Consider the following 6,146-nt stretch of genomic DNA (forward strand, 5'->3'; position numbering starts at 1 on the left):
TAAACATTTCTTTAAGTTTACAAAATAAGAAACGTTAATTTCAAACTTAAAGAAATACATATTTAATTTATAATTTAACATATAGTCATCAAAGACACATAAAAAACATTACAAATATATTTACATAAAAATTTGTATAATAAATGATAGTACATTTATTAAATACTTGCTTATAGAACATAATATTATTGTAATTATTAAGATTTAATAATCAGTGAAGAGGTTTTTATTTTCTATTCTCATATAAAACATGATTGTATCATGGTGTCTAGATAAATCGCGTACACTATTACATAAACTTCTAAATACAGAGACTAAGCGCATAATCGGCGTATAATTCATTTAACACGGTTTATTATCGTTTATTTTTCCATCATCAGTGCAAGTTCCGCATTTACATAGTTATTCTCTGACGCGTTTGTTGTAAACTACTGCGGCATACTTATATCATTTAAAAAATTACTATTAAATAATAAAATGCATTGTAAATATCTAATCATCAATAATTTTTTAATGTGAATATTAGAGATTTTAGAAATGTTTAATTTCTGTATAATTTAATGTATTAATAAGATAACTTACTTAATTTAAACCAAGCAATAGTTATGGGTAAAAGTAAGTATCAAAATTATGTAGAGTCCCAAAATGAGGGTACTTTCTTTCTAAATATCCTTAGTCAATTTTTCCAATTTTTTAAATTAATATTTATTTATTAAGAATTTAACAGAATACATCTCCAATTTTTTATTGTCATAGATGATAATAATAACAAATATTAGCTATGTTTATATCGTGCCTTTATATTTATAGGCCGCAGCCTATATATCTCAAATTCAACTTTCAATTTAGGCTTCTCGGTAAACAATCAGTAGACCTATCTTCTCTATGATCAGATCTCGTTTTTTTGTGACCGAGACTCGATCTAGAATATAGGTCAGGCCGTAATATAGATCTCTTTCGGTGCGAACGTAGTCAGTTAAAAATAGACTGCGCACTTCTGAAGTTGTCAATCTCGGTTTAGAAACCGTGAGATAACTTGAAGCTAGCGCATCGCTCTCTTTCTAAAAAATTAAATTGAAGAGAGGTGCTGATATGCTCAATTATTTCTAATAGAGCACAGATATTAAAGATGATTCTATATGGTCAATAATACTATCAATATTAACAGATACCGACAATATTTATTAATTGTGTGTGATTAATATTAATAGAATACTGATGGTGATCTGAATCTTAATTTTCGAACATCAGTACCGCTTTATTAAGAGCCATGTCACAGTACAATAGATAATATACATAAAAGAGTCTTCAAAAGTGAAATAAATTGAAATATATTGTCAATAATACTGATAATAAAATAAAATATATTATCAATAATACTGATCGTGTAGGATCGTAAAAATACTAAAATATTGATACAATACTGTCAATATTACTAATTCAATATTATTGATCAGTATTTTACTGTGTGGAATCATCTTAACAGCTACAAAGGCCAGTCCATTCTTTTACATCTATGTTGATTATCGATGTATATTATCATTCTCTCATCTGAACCATATAATATAAATGAACAATTTAAATTGTCCATTTTGCATCAAAGAACGACTTACAATAAAAATAAACAAAATTTTATACACATACTATTCTAGAAACAGAATAGAGATAGTAAAAGATTCGATTAAATCTTGCATGACCGTCGTATTCGATAATTAGTTCATGTAATTAGTTGTCTATCGAATTTTTTTGTGATTTATTAAAATCATATAATTTTTTCTTCTCGCAATGCAGAATAAAAATCAATTGCGCTCCTTAATTAATATATTACCAGATTGTAAAAATTAAATAAAGCATTTAATAAAGCATTTTTATATTTAATATATGCAAAAACATTTTAGAGCTGGATATTTTTCTAAATTACTATTTTATATATCGGTCCCTCAGCGCAAGACATGCTCGCGCGGAAACAGGGTGCACCTGTCGCGATACATTACTGTCATACGCTTATCTGCGACAAAACGCGTCACGCGCAATCTTCCTCGACCCATTCTCCATATTCCATATACGCGAGAGAATAAGGCTGCCCGGTTACCAGGGGAATGTGTCAGGGCTTCGTGAGAAAATCTGTTCTCATCGTTAATCGCAACGCCGGATCTAGCGAGACGAGCCGCGCATCTTTCCGCCGATTATCCGGCGATTAGAAGGGACAATCATACATTCTCTCTTTCGTTTTTTCTTCCGTTCTTCATTTAATCATCGTTTGCTTTCTCGCGGCTGCGGATCGTTTTGTAATTTCCTGCCGTGGCTATCGAATTGTAGACTGATTGACAAAAATTTCCGATCGTTACCCTGTGTCGCAATCACGCTGTGCAATTACCTATAAGCGAAACGGACGACTAGAATGCGGCTTATGACATTTTGATGATCGGACGGGAGATAATTTGCAAATAATGCGCGTTTTAACTTCCGACTATTTCCGAGAAACTCAACTTTTCGCTTTGAAATCGCACGTAGAGAAGCAATTCGCTAGGCTCACTCTCTCTCCCTCTCTCTCAGTTTTTAACTCTAAATCTGGCTATTTGTCTATTATCTCGCATTGATACGGCGATTATCTTTGGAGTACTTATACTCCAGTTGCGCAAAATACTGTCGGAAATTCTTTTCGTAATTTATCTTAATAAAAAGATTTTATATATATAATTTTTATAATCTAGGTAATATAATGATTAATTAAGGGATGTAATCGATTTTTATTTTGCATTACGAGAAGAAAAAATTATATGATTTCAATAAATCAAGAAAACGAAATTCAATTGTCAATCATTTACATAAACTAATTGTCGAATACGATGATTTCATGCGAGATTTAATCGAATCTTTTACATTTTTATTCTGTTTATTTCTGTTCAAGTCATTCTTTGATGCAAAATAAACTTTGTATTGACATTTCGATAACTCAATCGTCTTATTAAGTAAATAAAACTCAAAATTTCAGATGTCAAATATCTACATTTAACGCTAAATGTAACAAAGTAAATAGAGCGCTAAATCTCTGCTAATGAATGAAAAATCTCTCCTTTGAAACTGTCAAAGAAATATCTTTATTTGTTATATTACGAATGCGCATGAAATCGTATCAGCAAATTTGCAGCAAAAAGCAAAGGCTGTACATTGAAATATAGGCCAGAATTGAAGAAGAAAAGGATCCTCAGTAGATCAATAATTGAAGAAAAAAAGGATCCTCAGTAGAGATAATCTGTTTTCTGAAGACATAATAAACTAGACTTGATGTGATAATTACATGTGAGACTCGTGCATTTAATTGCTCGTTAAATGATTTCGCCCAATGCAGAAATTAATTGTCGGACGCACAGGATTATAAACATTTCTTAGAAAAACAGTTCCTGAGTTGTGATTATCATATCAATATCTATTATTGTACAAACTGAAGATACCATCAAAAGTATGTCATGATATTTGAAGAATGCATGTTAATTTCTTGTATTTTTATCATGTATTCAATACACAGTACATATTAATATATATAAACGAGATATTTTTATAGTACTTAATTCAATAAAAATTGTTATGACGGAATTACATTGGCATGTTGAAAGAAAGAAAATAAAATGAAAATAGTCATAAGGAAAATATAGATGTAGAGATAATATATAGAATCGAATATAATCATTATTTATTTCTGAATAGGACAACGTATCAACATATATCATAATATAATAGAGAATATTTATCTTTGATTTTTAAAGAAGATTTCATTTAGATAATAAAAAACATTGATAAGAAATTCACGTAAATAGTTTTACGATTTAAATAATATTGGATTTATTTTTTTTATATCTGCAATATTTTTTTCTCTGTCTTTATTATTTGAAATTATATTTTATTTTATTGAAATATACAAGTTGTTCCATAATTCACCCGACAACGCTTATGAATAGAACGGAAAGTAGAACGGACTAAACTGAGTTGAAAAGTCCTTTATCATTTTGCAATTTTCGCAATAGTTAACGAAATATTAATTACTAAAAATTGCCGAATATTGGTCAATAATTTTTTACTCAAATACTATCAATATTATAAAAAAACTGCAAGAGACAAAAATCATTAATCAAATTTTCTTCTCATAGAATTCTAAGAATTTTTTTATCAACTTTTTACTGCATTTTCTTATTTTTACCATGAAAAAATATTTAAAAATTCTGAAAAAATTCTGAAAAAATTTTCAGAACTTTATGAGAAGAAAATAAACAATTTTTCTTTCTTACAGTTTTTCTATAAAGTTGATATTTGAGAAAAAAATTTTTGAAGATCAAATATTCCGCAATTTTTAGTAATTAATATCTTAATTAACTATTGCAAAAATTGCAAAATGGTAGAGGATTTAATCCGCTCTACCTGTTCACGAACGTTATCGGATGAATTATGAGACATTCTATATATTAATTCAAAAAATCCTTTGCTGAATGCACTTAGTGCCTTTTTGAAGAAGATAATTTTATAAAAGAATTATATTTTTCCGGTAATGTATAAGAGATAAAAAGAACTGCATTAAAATATTATCACATGAAATCTCTGCGATCATATTTAACAATATGACACAAAGTAATCATAATAAAATGATTTATCTTAATATTTTGCTATTAAGTACGATAGTAAAGGGAATTTTTCACGTAAGTGTTGAATTTAATATTTGATGATAATGCAATTAGTTTGAAATGTAAGAAACAGAATACTCTGCATAAATTTACGTTATGAAGAATTAAATATTTCGGTTGGCATACAACCTTTGATATGTGTTTGTGACAAACAGCGTGCGATTGTTTACGCAAGGACTTGTACTTATCGTATCTTCGAGGTCGACACTACTAATGCGCTACCGGCGCTGTATTATTCATGCGACGACGTTTGAGTAGGAAAGTAGTGGCGTGTTTCGTTATATCTTTCAAAATACAATTCTAATAATTAAGCCAAACATTTAATTAACTTTTGTAATTAACTTTTGTGATTACATGTACGCATGTTGACGCGACAATGAAGTGAATATCTCGCGTTTATTCATCTGAAATAGAAATAATTGTGACAGAGTACAAGAATTATAAATCTATTTTACTGCGACATTTATAATCTTATTGAAACGGGATTGCCACAGAACTAAATCGGAAAAATTAAAGAAATATCAGGATTCTTGAAAACAGGAAAATTAGGAAAAAATCAGAGAACTTTGTTTTCTGGAAAGATAAACTTCTGAATTTTAAAAAAGTTTGATATTAATAGTACCAATTTAACAATTAAATGCAAGCAGTATTAGTAATATTAATAGTAATTTACGTTGCTATGTTAAATTGCTCCATCAACAAAATATTTAACGATTTCCAAATCACAGAATGAAGATACAACAATTTTTTAATTTTATTGAAAAAATCATAAAAATTTATCTAGAAGTTAGGGAATAGTCATGGAATTTTAGGACGAAGAATTTGTGAAAATATTTTCCTGTTTGATTGGGAGAATAATTATTAATAATTAATTTTATTAATAATGTTCGTGCTCGCGGTTGCTTGTAATTAAGTTTTATAAGCTTCAATTTTCAATAGATAATTAGTAAGAGATTGATAATTAGATATCACGTAATATTAACTCTTGATACACATTTAGATCATTTCTTCGTATCTTGGGCATTTCTTTTCTTTAAAATACTAAGAGCACCTGCTGCCCTATTCTGTAACTCTTATCGACAGAATCGATATCGTTATAATGTTGTTGCACAGATATTTTATATAATAAAAAAATTGCGCAACGACAATATAACTATACCAAACTGTCATTAAAAGTTACAGACTAGATTTACTAGGCTCTTATTCTTAAAAAGAAACGTATACGAATAACTAGGGAAATACTATAATAAACGTTACATATAATATAATATTTCCCTAGTTATTCGTATATGTTTCTTTTTAAGAATAGGGGCTCTAGTCAAATATCAGTTTCTTTTTTATTCTTAAAAAAAAATTGGCATCTAGAGAACAAATTTTGTGCGTTGCTGGCCTTCGTGTGTATTTAACTAGAATAACTCCGAAGTTTACCTTTGGATCACAGATGACTTATCGTATGTACAGAGTGTATAT

Source organism: Atta colombica, unplaced genomic scaffold (genome assembly GCF_001594045.1).
Source record: "Atta colombica isolate Treedump-2 unplaced genomic scaffold, Acol1.0 scaffold11, whole genome shotgun sequence".
In the NCBI taxonomy this organism is placed as follows: Eukaryota; Metazoa; Arthropoda; class Insecta; order Hymenoptera; family Formicidae; genus Atta; species Atta colombica.